Source organism: Triticum urartu, chromosome 2A (genome assembly GCF_056163025.1).
Source record: "Triticum urartu cultivar PI428250 chromosome 2A, HENAU_Tu73, whole genome shotgun sequence".
NCBI classification, from domain to species: Eukaryota; Viridiplantae; Streptophyta; class Magnoliopsida; order Poales; family Poaceae; genus Triticum; species Triticum urartu.
Genome location: NC_141874.1, coordinates 303866513 through 303882477, shown reverse-complemented (window position 1 = coordinate 303882477; position 15965 = coordinate 303866513).

Below are 15965 nucleotides of genomic sequence, written 5' to 3'. Positions count from 1 at the left end.
TCAGGTTCTGTCAGAGGTCATATGTATGGCCGTGGGGTAATTTACCTCTACCTGAGTGATGAGGCGGGGCCGGCTGGTGTTCCGCATGAGTTGCCATTTTCTCCCGACCACGTGGTCGTCGGTCGGCCGTAGTGTGTGATGGTGGTATGTACTCCGGCGGCTCCTCGTCGAACTGAGGTAACAATTTGCGCTTTGGGTAGCTTTTGGTTGGGCGCTTGAGGCTGTATTCTTCGGCTTCTAGGACATCATTCCATTTATCATTGAGCAGATCTTGGTCAGCTTGAAGGTGCTGCTGCTTCTTTTTCAGGCTCCTTGCCATGGCTATTATCTGGCGCTTGAAGCGCTCCTGCTCAAGAGGTTCCTCGGGCACGATGAAATCTTCGGTGCCGAGGCTCACCTCATCTTCTGGGAGCGAGAGGTAATTATCGTCCTCCGAATCTTCGTGTGTGGCCTATTTAATAGGGCTAACCTGCTCATCTTCCTGTTCATCTTCTTTGTTTGCTTTATCGACAGGGTCTTCGTTGTCTTCGGCACCTTCCGGAGTGTCATCTTCTCCTGTGCCGGTGTTGCTGTCTTTACTGCGGCGTGACTTAGAGCGGCGCCGCTGACGCTGGTGCTTAGACTATATTTCGGAAGGTTTATCCAAAACTGGGTCTTCCTTATTGTCACCGCTTTTCTCCTTTGGTGCATCCACTATGTATACGTCATACGAGGAAGTGGCCGTCCAGCGTCCGGTGAATGGAAGGTTCTGGGCCTCTTGTTCTCCGGCATCGTCGTCCATACCGTCGATGTCCTCATAGTCATAATAAAGTTCATCGGTCAAATCCTCGATCGTGGCTATAAAGTGGGTGGCGGGTGGGAAGTAAAATTCTCCATCGTCGGCCCCTAGTTTGAACTGGATATAGTTCGGCTGAGAGTCCTCCACCAAGGACAGGTTTTTTTTAATGATTTTAGCACATCGCCCAAAGGCGAGTGCTGGAAGATGTCTGCGACGCTGAATTTGAAGATCGGCAAACTATCAAGCTCGGCGTCCACGGGCTCGCGCAGTTCGGAACCTACGGCCGGAGACGAGTCAGGCGTTCCGGTGGTATAGGCATCGTGTGAGACCAGGTCCATGTGTGGCTCCAACGCCGTGGAATCTGCGGCCTCCGAGGTGGGTTTAATCCTCCCGTCTTTGGATGGCGTGGCCTGCTCCAGCTCTAGGGCCGGAGCAGCTACAGGAGCGACCTCCCAGATGCGGCCCGATGACAGATTTAGGTCATGATCATCGGGGTGACCGGGAGCGGCCACCGTGGTACCAAATCCGGCGAAGATCAAGTCTCCACGGATGTCCGCAGCGTAGTTCAAGATCCCGAATCTGACCTGATGGCCAGGGGCGTAGCTTTCGATCTGCTCCAGATGGCCAAATGAGTTGGCCCGCAGTGCGAAGCCACCGAACACGAAGATCTGCCCGGGGAGGAAAGTTTCTCCACAGACAGCGTCACTATTGACGATTGAAGGGGCCATCAACCTTTCACCAACAACATAGAGGAACTCTCAATGAAAGAACCAATGTCGGTGTCAAAACTGGGGGATCTCGGGTAGGGGGTCCCGAACTGTGCGGCTAAGGTTGAGGGTAACAGGAGACAGGGGACACGAAGTTTTACCCTGGTTCGGGCCCTCTTGATGGATGTAATACCCTACGTCCTACTTGATTGATATTGATGAATATGAGTATTAAAAGAGTTGATCTAGCACGAGATCGTAATGGCTAAGCCCTAGAAGTCTAGCTTGTATGACTAAGGTATTGAGTATATCCTTTCCGGACTACACCCTCCGGTCTATATAGACACCGGGGGGGATCGATCTAGGGTTACATAGAGTCGGTTACATAAGATCGAATCTTTAGAGTTGTTCGCCAAGCTTTCCTTGCACCCCAAGGAGAGTCTCATCCGGACACGGGTACAGTCTTCGGTCATCATATCTTCATAGCCCATCAGTCCGGCCCATAGATAACAGGACGGACACCCGAGGAACCCTTAGTCCAGGACTCCCTCAGTGGTATCTTGCTTCTTTGGCTTGACTTGGTCTTCTTGATCCGCACTCTGATTCCTCAAATAGCTGATCACTTGTGCTTGGTCTGGTCTTGGATGCTACAATCTTGTCGGGTCGGTGCTTTTGCTTTCTATGCACAAGTCAGGGGGAAACATACGCCCCTGTTTGTGTACCCCGATAGAAGCCCCCGTGCCTGAGCCATACGCGTCGCTGGAAACATTGGGTTAGGCCCCCAACGGTGCACGGATAGGTGTCGAGAGAATGTTGTGCATGCAGCGATTTGTCATGATAATCAGTCAATCCAACATCCACTTCGTGTATCACTAGTACAACGAGGTGCTATACAAACGGTTTTTAACCCCTTTCCGCTATGATATTTGGAACCATCGCCTAGTGAGTGACTGTGATAGGTGGTCCACCCCCACAGGACCCAGAAACCGTCAGGGATATGCCCTCCTAGCACACACACTTAGCAAGATGAGGTCAGGTGCGACCGGCCAGTGATCAAATACGGTTATGCGTACAGTAGTGCCAAAAAATTCAATTATACAGGTGAAATCTTTCCGTTCATAAGTTCATCCCACACAGTCAATCCCCGCTAAACGTTTCCGTTCGAATATACATCCAACACAGTCGCTCCAAGGAAAACATTTCAATTCGTAGGTACATCACACACAATTTTCCCCGTTAAATCGTTTGTGATAGTGTTTCCATCGCACACGGTATTAACAATTTTATCGTTTGCGTTATTGAATGCATGACACACGACGTGTAGAACAAACTGTGTGGCAACGGTTGTCCATCACACACAGTTCTTATGTGGTAAACATTTGCGCCAGGTGGCCTAATAGACACAATTTTCAAGAGCATGTCGTGTTTGATTGTTCATTAATCCAACACGGTTTATTCCTGGAAACTATGTGCGTTGCCTGAGGTCATCGCCCATGGTATTTTCTCAATAACCGTTTGCAATAGGAAAACCCAATTAGCAGGCTAATTATCCTATTATTAATAATACATTTATTAACCTAATTGACATTTCATATTAAGCACACAATATATTAAGCCTTCATTGATGTTGAACGTCTTTGCAACTTTAGGCCAGTGCATGTGCATGATTAACCGTCCATCCTTCGTCCTCTTCAAGAACAATTCAATATTGAACCGTGGATGTTGCACAAATACCTTCCTTGCCTCCTGACCATACAGGTAATTTGAGAGGTAATCATCAGTGAACTGCTTTGGAAAGGCGTGAAAACAAGGATGTGTATAAAAATCTTCTCTATATTGGAAATGGGGCGAAGGAATAAAAAAGGCAAGGTATAATAGTTAGTACCATCCTGTAGTGAACGATGTCTTCTTCATTGTGCAGACAACGATCTTGTTGTTTTTTTCTAATTTCTTTATCCTAACAATCTTTCTGAGTTTCTTGACTTGACTGATATTCATGGACAACTCTTTTCCCCATATGCAAAAAGGGTCGAACAGTCAGTCAAACCTCTGACAACAGGACCTACATGTGCAAGAACAAATTGTTAAAAACATAAATATTAGAATGGTTCCTACAATTGCACAATAATGTGCTATTAGACAAAGGACCATGCATGTGCAAACCTCGATTGTAAACCTCAGTGCTTGCCATTGTTTCCCTGCAAGACATATAAGGTATAGTTAGTGCTCCGGTTAAGTGAGGGTTCACATGCTATTAGTAAAATATGTTGATGAAAAATAAGCACATTGCAGATTTATCAGATTAATTCAAGCAACATGGAAAACCCATTTATCTAGACCAAGCATGTTTAAGAAATAGGAAATATAGCAATTGTATATGTTTCTCATGTATTAAGTGTAGCCAAATTCAATTATTCCTCACATGCACAACAATACAAAATTCTACCCATGACAATTGGACATCGCATTCCAGAATTGAACCAAGCAGTTAACTAAACACCACAACAAATGAACCAAACATTAACTGAGCACCACATTGAACAATACAACATACTCCTAATAGAACATCAGATAGTTAACCAAACCAAGCATGCTTAACAACTTGGAAATATAGCAATTGTATTTGTTTCTCATGTATTTAGTACATCCAAATTCGATTTATTTCTCACATGGTATACAATAACAGAATGCACCCACAACAATTGAACATCGCATTGTAGAATTGAACCAAACATTTAACTAAACATCACAAGGAATGAACCAAGCGTTAACTGAGCACCACATTGCACAATGTATAACATAATAGAAGATCAGGCAGCTAACCAAACCAAGCATGCTTGAAAACTTGGAAATATAGCAATTGTATTTGTTTCTCATGTATTTTGTAAAGAAATATTCGATTTATTTTTCACATGGAAGACAATACAAAATTGCACCGTGAAGAATTGAATATCACATTTGCAGAATTGAACCAAATAGTTAACTGAACACAACACATAATTAATCAAACAGTTAATAAGTGAGCACCAGATTGCACAACATATAGAGCATATACACTAGAGCAATAGATTGTATGGTAAAACTAGATAGCACAATTCACTAGAATTTGTTAAGGAAAGGCAGTAGCTAGCAAACTAAACATGGGTCCTTATAGTGAGCCAACAAGACAAGCTACTCCTCATTGTCGGAGATATCAATGATGATTGGCTCCTTGGACATGGAAGAGGGTAATGCCTCCGCATCGTGGGTGCCCTCGTCGTAGTGGTAAGTTGCCTGAGCTGCTATGGGCAACAACCTGCTAGCTCTCGAGTTGAGGTAAGCATGCGCACGCTGAGAAAACACCTCGTAGTCTTCGTCGAAGGCACCGAGGGTGGCCTCGAGACAATGCCACAAACTACCATTTAAAGCAGCCAACCGCATCGCAGCATCGGCACACGAGGTGTCGACGATGGGCTCGACGGCGAGGTGCTCCTCCAAGATCTAGGGGTCAGCTTGAATGGCAGCCATCGCGACCTGATCCGCGCATGCGGCCGTGATTGGCTTCTCCGCTACCAAATGTACCTTGAGCTCCTGGTTATACTGCATGCACCATGGATTAGGATGGCGCTTATTTGGTGGACGGCTCGGTGATTTGGGTGGAAGGTGTCACACCGGTGGTCGGGGCATGTGGGATGTGGAAGGAGGAGGAGGATGGGGGTCGGGTGTGGATTACCTGCTTGGATAGACGAGGCCGAGCAGCATGAAGGAGGGTCGCCGGTGAGGAGGCGACGCTGCAAGCAAGGTGTGAAGGTTTCAACTTGGAAAGGAAGGCGGAAACAGGGGAAATGTGGCTTTTGGTAAGGGGGAGGGGGCGGGGAGGTAGATATTTCCAAGGAAGCCGATAGTTTTGAAACGGTTCAGCGAAAAAACTGGCGCGCAAATTGCCATCAAACACGGTCCCTTATTCAGAATAGTGTACGAAATGTGAACGTCACCTACGATTCAGATAGCTTAACTCGTGTGTGATGAGTTTAAACGGAAAAAATTTGAACTATGTACTATACACCGGCGGTGCTCCAGGATATTTTGAACCGCATCTCACATGGTTGGTGATAATAAACAATGTGCGATCTACTTGATTTTTCGTCTTGATTTGAATTACATAATGGGGTCACAGCTGCAAAGGATGGTGTTTGAAAATCTAGAATTTTTATCTATAGTGAATATGCAACTATAGGTGTGTCGTCAAAAAATTGGAATTATTCAGGATTCTTTTGGACATTTTTATACATTAACTTAGTTTTCTAGGCATTTTAGGTGCACAATTCAAAATTAATCTACATGCACATACTTCGGTGTACTAGAATGGGTTGTAAAATGATATATGTGTCCATGGGTTGATGCTTATGTCCCATTCAAGAAATGAGGATGAATTTCAAACGCAACGCCACCATGCCTCTCCGACAAATGTTGAGGTGCTTGCTATTGTAATTCTAGTAAATACAAAACTCGTGTGAAATTCATGAACCTTGGCATGCTATCATGGAACAACATCAACATGCTGGGGTAAAAAAATATTGTCCCATTTGGGGTAGGTTATGGTATAAGCTTCCCGCAAATCAGAGCTTCTCCCACAATAAACCTGATGGTTTCAGTAGGGAACGTGCCACCTTGGGGGACGAAATGATATATGTTACCTCTTCTTACTTTCAATTTTGTTCTCGTGTCAACATAGAACAACAGGAGTGTTGTGCAATATTTCAGATTTTTCGGGGTTCGCTTGGACATTTTTATACATTAACTGAGTTTTCTATGCATTCATGTGCATAATTCAAATTTGAACTACATGCACATGCTCCAGTGCATATAAATGGATTGAAAAATCAATTGTGTGTCCTTGGTTGCAACCTCTAGTCCCATGCAAGAAATGGGAATGAATGTCAAACACTTTTGCCATTGTCGCTCGGCCGCTAACATTGAGATACATGCTTTATAATTCTAGTATATCGAAAACTCATTTGAAATTCATGAAACTTGACATGCTATCATGGAACGACATCAACATGCACTGGTAAAAATATTGTCCCATTTGGGGCAGGTTGAGGTATAAGCTTCTCACAAACCAGAGCTTCTCGCAACAATCCTCATGGTTACGGTAGGGAACGTTTCACCTTTCTGGACGAAACGGTATCCATTGCCTCTTCTTGATTCAATTTTTCCTCTAGTGTCAACATAGAACAACAGGAGTGTTGTCTTAAATTTTGGAATTTTTCAGGGTTCGTTTGGAAAATTTTATACATTAATTGAGTTTTCAATGCATTTATGTGCATAATTCAAATTTGAACTACAGGCACATGCTCTAATGCATATAAATTGGTTGAATATTCAAATCAGTGTCTTTGGTTGCATGCTTAGGTCCCATGAAAGAAATGGGAATGAATGTCAAACACCCTGCCACCGTCATTCGGCTGCAAACATTGAGATACCTGGTTATTAAATTCTAGTAAGTCCAAAACACTTCTGAAATTCATGAAACTTGGCATGCTATCATGGAGCGGCATCAACATGCCGTGGTAAAATTTTCATCCCATTTGGGGCAGGTTTGGGTATAAGCTTCTCACAAACCAGAGCTTCTCACCACAAGCTTGATGGTTTCGGTGGGGAACGTCCCACGTTTTGGGACGACACGATATCTGTTGCCTCTTATTGTTTTAAAAAAATTTCTAGTGTCAACATAGAACAACAGGAGTATTGTGTTAAATTTTGGATTTTTTCGGGGTTCGTTTGGACATTTTTATACATTAACTGGGTTTTCTAGGCATTTTATGTGCATAATTCAAATTTGAACTACATGCACACGCTCCAGTGCATATAAATTGGTTGAAAAATCAAATGTGTGTCCTTGGATGCATGCTTAGGTCCCATGCATGAAATGGGAATGAATTTCAAACACCAGGGCAGTATTGATTGCCGGCAAAACATTGAGATAGTTTGTTTTTAAATTCTAGTAAAACCAAAACTCGTCCAAAATTCATGAAACTTGGCATGCTATCATGGAATGGCACTCGACATGCTGTGGTATTTTTCGTGTCCATTTTGAGAGAAGGCGCACTCGAATAACAACCAACAAAGGCATTTTGAAACAAATAGCTGCCACTGTAACATCTCAAACATTTTTTATATTTTAAATTGTGTGTGTTATGTTAACCATTCATGTGACGCCACACCTCGCCCTTCTGATATGCTAGGAATCCCACGCGAGTTGGCCGAACACAGCCTCAATATTGAAGGGACACAAACCGGTCAAGCAAACACTGCAGCGCTTCTTCGAACCCAAACGCCAAGCTATGGGGGAAGAGCTAGCCAAGCTAATCGAGGCCGGATTCTTTAGAGAAATAAACACCCGGACTGGCTGGCAAATTTGGTGATGGTACCAAAGAAGGACAAATCCTGGTGCCTATGTGTCGATTTTGAAGACCTCAACAAGGCATGCCCCAAAGATCCCTTCCCCTTCCACCGCATCGATCAAATCATTGACGCCATCGCAGGACATGACTCACTCTATTTTCTTGATGTATATTCCGGATACCATCAAATCAAAATGAAGGAATCCGATCAAGCCACAATAGCATTCATCACCCCATATGGGCCATTCTGCTTCAACACTATGCCCTTCGGGCTCAAGAATGCCGGCGCCACATACCAGCGCATCATTCAAACATGACTGGAGAAACAGATCGGCAAGACAGTTGAAGCCTATGTGGATGATGTCGTCATCAAAACTAGGCACGTCGAAACACAAATAGATGATTTACGTCTCACATTCGACAACCTCCATGTGTATGACATTAAGCTCAATCCGGAAAAGTGCATTTTCAGCATCCCTGCCGAAAAACTGCTGGGCTTCATCGTTTCTAATAGAGGAATTGAAGCAAACCCAGCCAAAATCCGAGCTTTGTCACAACTGTCTAAGCCAACGGACCTTAAACAAGTTCAAAATCTTGCGGGTTGCATAGCAGCTCTAAGCCGCTTTATTTCCAGATTGGGAGAAAAGGCACTGCCACTCTATCGCCTTCTACGGCTAGCCGGCCACTTCGAGTGGACGGACGCAGCAACAACTGGACTGGAAGAAATAAAAACCCTTCTTGCAAGCTGTCGGTGTCAAAACCGGCGGATCTCGGGTAGGGGGTCCCGAACTGTGCGTCTAAAGCGGATGGTAACAGGAGGCAGGGGACATGATGTTTTACCCAGGTTCGTACCCTCTTGATGGAGGTAAAACCCTACGTTCTGCTTGATTATTCTTGATAATATGAGTGGTACAAGAGTTGATCTACCACGAGATCGGAGAGGCTAAACCCTAGAAGCTAGCCTATGGTATGATTGTATGTTGTCCTACGGACTAAAACCCTCCGGTTTATATAGACACTGGAGGGGGCCAGGGTTACACAAGGTCGGTTACAAAGGAGGAGATATACATATCCGTATTGCCTAGCTTGCCTTCCACGCCAAGTAGAGTCCCATCCGGACACGGGACAAAGTCTTCAATCTTTTTTCTTCATAGTCCAACAATCCGGCCAAAGGATATAGTCCAGCTGTCCGGAGACCCCCTTATCCAGGACTCCCTCAGTAGCCCCTGAACCAGGCTTCAATGACGATGAGTCCGGCATGCAGTGTTGTCTTCGGCATTGCAAGGCGGGTTCCTCCCCCGAATACACCACGGAAGAATTTGAATACAAGGATAGTGTCGGACCCTGCAAAATAAGTTCCACATACCACCGTAGAGAGAATAATATTACCACAAATCTAATCTGCTGATACGTTTTGGCAGCATGACATCACGCCTCGGCCCGGTAATTATTTGAACCATTTTTCTTTAACCAGCCCCGCACATAACGTGAGGCGGTTTCCTGACACGTCTTGTCAAAGCAGAGATCGTGTTTCCCTTATTACGGGATTCTCATCAATACGACGTGGGTAACCCAACCGCGCCATCAATTACGGCGCTTGGGGGATAAGCGAGTTTTACCAGGTTAGTGGGGGCGCATAGTTTAGTCCGCCCTTATAAAGGGATAAGATCTCACCTTTTTCTACCCACGCTTTCTTCCTCCTTGCTCATCCATTCTTGCGCACTCGAGCTCCAGCGCCCAAGTCCGCATCCTCCTCCTCAACTCTCTCCAAACATGTCCGGAGTGGGAGGCAAGTGGATGGCCTCCTCCATAATGGAGGGGCACATCAAAAAGTTCCGTGGAGCTGGATACTTAGCCGCTGACATCGCGCACCAGCTGCCAGCCGCGGGGCAGGTCATCCCTACCCTAGAACCTCACGAGAGGGTGGTCTTCCTCGCCCACTTCGTCCGCGGACTGGGGTTTCCCCTCCATCCATTTGTCCGCAACCTCATGTTCTATTATGGGCTGGACATTCATGATCTAGCCCCGAACTTCATCCTCAACATCTCTGCGTTCATCGCCGTATGCGAGGCTTTCCTCCGCATCCGGCCCCACTTCGGCCTGTGGCTGAAGACCTTCAATATCAAGCCGAAGGTGGTGGGCAGCCAACAAGTGGAATGCGGTGGAGCCATTGTGGGCAAGATTCCCAACGTTACATGGCTCGAGGGCTCCTTCATGGAGACCATAAAGGGGTGGCAATCAGGGTGGTTCTACATCACCGAGCCGCGTGACACCAACTGGGTGGCGGCCCCTGAGTTTCGATCCAGAATTCCCACGCGGCTCACTTCCTGGAAGGAGAAGGGCCTGTCCTGGGGTTCATCGGTGGAGCTGGACGGACTCCAGAAATGTATCCGGAACATGACAAGCAAGAAACTTAAGCTTGTCAACATAGTCCAGGTCATGCTCTTCCGCCGGATCCTCCCATGTCAGCAACGGGATTTCAACTTATGGGAGTTCGACCCGGCCCGGCACCAGACTCTAAGTGAGCTCTTCGACACGACGCACAAAGACGTCTGGAGGGTGCTATTGAAGGGGGCCGAGGTCCCTCTCTCATCGAGGACCGCGGGCTAAGCGCGAAACGCCCTGCGAATCCGGTAAGTTCTGTGCATCTGGTGGGATATTTATTTCCCATAGCTTAACCATGTGCGGGGTCTGAGCTCTCATGCCTTTTACAGGACTGGGTGCAGGCATCGGAGCAGATCGACTGTCCGGCCCCCCTGCCCAAAGAGACCGCGGATGCTCTCCTGAAGGAGATGCTGACTCCGGCTCCTTATAAGGTGCCGGAGAAGACCAAGAAGAAGGCCAAGGGAACCCGAAAGAGTTCCCGGTGCCAGGTGGTATCGGACTCATCATCCGATAACTCCGCGATGCACTCCTCCCATGAAGATGAGGATGAAGATGAAGATGCTCCCCCTCCAGCCGGGGGAGACAAGAAAAGGAAGGCCGCCCCAACCGGGGAGGCCGAAGGGTCCAAGAAGGGAAGGACTCTTCTTCCGGACTGCTCCACCATCGCCGCCGAAGGCAAAGACGAGTGGCCGCTCAGGGCCAAGCCCCTGGCGAAGTCGTAAGTATTCGGATACCAGAGTAACCCATAGCATACCATTGTCGCACTGCTTCTCCTAACACCGAATATGATTATGCAGACCGTATCGACGTATCCTCGTCGGATGACTCCTTGGATTCATCGGATATGGATAGCGATCCACTTCCGACCGCCTCCTCCCCTTGCCCTACGGACAATGCCGAGGTATTGTCTCAAGGGGCACCTAGCCAGGGGGAGACAGTCCCGGAGGCGCCTAAAGGCGACCTTCCGGACTCCAGGAGCAAAGGGAGCAAGGCTCCCGGGGGCTCCGAGTTCGGCTCTCAACCGAACACCGCGCCGGAACCTCCAGTGGTTCCGGACTCGGGCAGGCGACCCCCTTCCATAATGGGTAAGACGCCCGTGCCGGTGACCTCTGTCCATCCAGAGGCACCGGACGACCATCTTATGGGAGTGCTTCACAGCGCTTCCATCGACGAAGAGCACCGCACTATTATGAGTGCGGTGATCCAGAAGGTTCAGTCTGCCAAGAGCGGACTGACTGAAGCCTGTGCCAGCCTTCTAACAGGCTTTGAGGTAAGTATTTAAAATATAGGGAAAATATTACCGCATAGACAGTAGCCCCTGATGCTCTGTTTGGTGTTCACAATGAAAAGCCGAATAGAGGATCAAATAATATCTGCAGGAGTCTAATATAAGTATGTCTATATGCGTATGCAGGCTTCGCTACTGACCTCTGCCGCACTGACTGCGGAGGTCGCCGCACTAAAGCAGGACCTCGAGGGGTCCGAGAAGGAGCTCGGCCTTGCCAAGAGGCAGCTCGAGGAGAACAAAGGTAAGTAAAACCTTGTCTATAGATATATATATATATACAAAAAAGATGCGATTGCGAAATGACAGGATCATCATGAATTTGCCAGGGGCCACGACCGAAGTGGCGACCCTGAAGCAAGCGCTGTCCGAGGCCGAAAACAAAGCGGCCCAGGAGCTCACCGAGCGGGTAAAGCAAGAGGCACGGGTGGGCGAGGCTCAACAAGAGCTCCAAGCTCTCGTGAAGAAGCACGAGGCGTTGGAGCTTGACTCGAAGACGCGAGAGTCTGAGCTTGCCGCGGCCCTTGAGAGCACAAAGAGTGCCAAGGGTGAAGCCCACAAGGCCCTCCAGGAGATTGAGGCGATGAGGAAGATAGCGGCGGGTAAGGCATTCAATATGCAAAGCAAGCATGTGAAAGTAAATTACTTGTTACTTACCCGAGTCCGGAGCTCTCCAGGAGCATTCAGAGATTTGCCCCGCAGCGCATCGGATGCCGCAAAGTTTTACCAGGCCGAGGAGGGAAGCTCGACGGAGAAGCTATTCTGGTCTCAGTATACTGGGACCGAACACCCGATGCCTATGAGCGACCAGCTGCAGCAACTGGTCTAGCTGGACAAGGCGGCCGAACAGGCCATGAAGGGCTTTATAGTCTAGATGTGGCCTAGCGACGCCCTTCCCAACAGCTACATCAGCCTGGTGAGGCCGCTTGTGAATGCCTGCCCATGGCTGGAAGTCATCAATCGGTCCATCTGCATCCAAGGTGCACGCCGGGCTTTCGCCCGTGCGAAGGTGCACTGGGCCAAGATGGACACCGAGAAGCTGGTGAAGGAGGGGCCACCGTAGGGCAAGGAGCATTGCCACCCCGAGATGTATTATGAGGGTGTCCTGAAGGTTGTGAAAGATGTAATATTTGAATGAACTTGCTCGTGTGATCATGTGGTATGAAAACTTGTTTATATGCGATATGCAACGCTTGTTTGAATTTAAAATATTACCTTATTTTCATCTGTTTATCAAATCTGAGAGATGGCTAGTCGTCAGCTTCTGCCCCCATGCCACGAGTGCTGGGGTGTTCAGGATAAACCTGAGCACTCTTGTTCCCATTTTTGGGTCCTTCGAGGGAGGTGCTCAGCGCAACGAACAAGGCAATCATACTATAATGCTTTATCACTCTCACTTAGCCATAGAATTCTATAATTTTAAATTTTGGCGAAGCCCCTAGTGTTCGGAAGGCCGAATTTGGGGCGCTATACACGCCTTAAGCCGGACAAAGCCGACTCCTCGCTCTAAGCGGCGTAAGTCTTTAGGGACTCGAAACCTCTCGAACAGCGACCAGTCTCTCGCCTTATCATGACAGTCAGTTTTAGCTTTCTCTACTGAGGTGCTTAGCCCAGCTAAACCGGGGCACAATTGCAGTAGTTCTCCCAGTGGTACCTTAGCCGATATAGAGGAACGTAAGGTACCAAAACATGGGAGCCGGGCAAACTCAACTATTGACCCAAGACATGATTCGGAGCTGATGCATATAATGCTATAAGTTCGGGGTGCCGCACTATCAAAAGTGTTCGGACTTCTCATGTCGTATTATGGGGTATGCCTAAGCCCCTAGCGTATTGGCCGCACCAGAGTGTACGGGTGTTGGATGTCATGAATGAAGAGATATATATATATATATATAAAGATATATATATATATATATAAAGAAGAATGCAATAATAGTCTTAGTGCTATGCATTGTTTATTCAAAAACGTGTGTTAAAGCAGAATGATACAAGTAGTGGGATAAGCAAAAAGCAGGACTATTTGACATGTCCCATCCAAGGGCAAGCTGAGGAGTGGTATTAAAGCAGGTATTTCACTCGTTATCGCAATCCACCTGGGAGTTCCGTGGTGGGACATAGCTTTCTGCCTCCTTGGTTGCTGCATCATGTGTCCGGAAATCTTGCTGCCGGACAGGGTTTCTAGAGATTAAAGTCCTGAAAGAGAAAAATAACAAAGCGGGAAGCCCCTAGTGCGGTTGAGCCGCGTCTTGGGGCGTGCCGTAGTGGCGCCCCCTCCCCACCTGTGCCCATGGTATTTTTAATGCGTAATTATGTACGCATGGCACAAATTTCGCCGTTTGGCTGGGACCGGAGTGGGGGCCGTATTGCTATGCGAGCTCGGCACGTGCCAGGAGGTCTTGTTGCCGATTACTCCGGGCGCGCTTGAAGGTGTCCGGGTCCTTAATCGTCGAACTAGTGGATTGCCTTAAGAGGCTGCTTTGCGCTTCTGTTGCGAGGGCCACAGTGTGCTCCTCCGTGTGGAGGGAGCGCTCTATGTTTCCATTAACTGTGATGACCCCCCGAGGTCCTGGCATCTTGAGCTTAAAGTACGCATAATGTGGTACCGCATTGAATCTCGCAAATGTGGTTCGCCCGAGCAGTGCATGGTAGCCACTGCAGAACGGGACTATATCAAAGATTAACTCCTCGCTTCGGAAGTTATCCGGGGATCCGAAGACCACTTCCAGTGTGACTGAGCCTGTGCAATGGGCCTCTACACCTGGTATGACGCCTTTGAAGGTCGTTTTTGTGGGTTTGATCCATTTTGCGCACTATGTCCTGGTAAAGCAGGTTCAGGCTGCTGCCGCCATCCATAAGGACTCGAGTGAGGTGAAATCCGTTAATGATTGGGTCTAGGACCAGTGCGGCAAATCTGCCATGACAGATACTAGTGGGGTGGTCCCTACGATCAAAGGTGATCGGGCAAGAGGACCATGGGTTGAACTTTGGGGCGACTGGCTCCAACGCATATACGTCCCTTAGCGCACGCTTCCGCTCCCTCTTGGGGATGTAGGTTGCGTATATCATGTTCACCGTTCGCACTAGTGGGGAGAACCTCTTCTGTCCTCCGGTGCTCGGCTGCCAGGGCTCCTCCTCGTCATCGCTACATGACACCTTATCTTTGTTTTCGGCATTTAACTTGCCGGCCTGCTTGAACACCCAACAATCCCTGTTGGTGTGGTTGGCTGGCTTGTCGGGGGTGCCGTGTATTTGACACGAGCGATCGAGTATACGGTCCAAACTGGACGAGCCCGGAGTGCTTCTTTTGAATGGCTTTTTCCGCTGACCGGGTTTAGAGCCTTTGAATCTGGCATTGACTGTCATATCCTCGGTATTGTCGTTGTTAATGCGGCGCTTGTGTTTGTTGTGACGTGACCTTCCATTGCCATCCTTGGTATCCGAAGTACCATGGTTCTTTGATATGTTATTGCTGCGAGCCAGCCAACTGTCTTCTCCCGCACAAAAGCGGGTCATGAGTGTCGTGAGGGCTGCCATAGATTTCGGCTTTTCCTGGCCAAGGTGTCGGGCGAGCCACTCATCACGGATGTTGTCCTTAAAAGCTGCTAGGGCCTCTACATCCGGACAGTCGACAATTTGATTTTTTCTTTGTTAGGAACCGTGTCCAGAATAGCCTGGCCGATTCCTTTGGCTGCTGAATTATGTGGCTCAAGTCATCGGCATCTGGCAGTCGCACATATGTGCCCTGGAAGTTGTCGAGGAATGCGGCTTCCAGATCCTCCCAACACCCAATGGACTCTGCTGGCAAGCTGTTGAGCCAATGTCGAGCTGGTCCTTTGAGCTTGAGTGGGAGGTATTTGATGGCGTGCAGATCATCACCGCGGGCCATGTGGATGTGCAGGAGGAAATCCTCGATCCATACTGCAGGATCTGTTGTGCCATCGTATGATTCGATATTTACGGGTTTGAAACCCTCTGGGATTTGGTGATCCATTACTTCGTCTGTGAAGCATAGGGGGTGTGCGGTGCCTCTATACTGGGCTATATCGCGACGCAGCTCAAATGAGTCCTGCCCGCTGTGTTCGGCCCGGTCGGATTTACTTTTACTGTATCCGGCGTGACGGTTATCATCTCGCATAGTGGTGCGCCCTCGTGATCCGTAGATCGATCTTGCATGTTTTGCTTTGTCCTCCAATACGTCTCGCAGGTCTAGCATGTTTCTCCGTGTCTTGTCATTTTTATTTGAGTGGCATCGGGGTGCGGGCTGAGTTTTTGGCTGAAATGCCTCTCTGTCGCGGCCACGAGGTGGCCGGTCAGCCACATCATATGCTGGAGATGTAGGTTTGAGTGCTTCCTCCTCCAGTCGGGGTAGCAACCTACGCTTTGGGTAACTCTTGGAGGGGCGTTTGAGTTTATATTCCTCA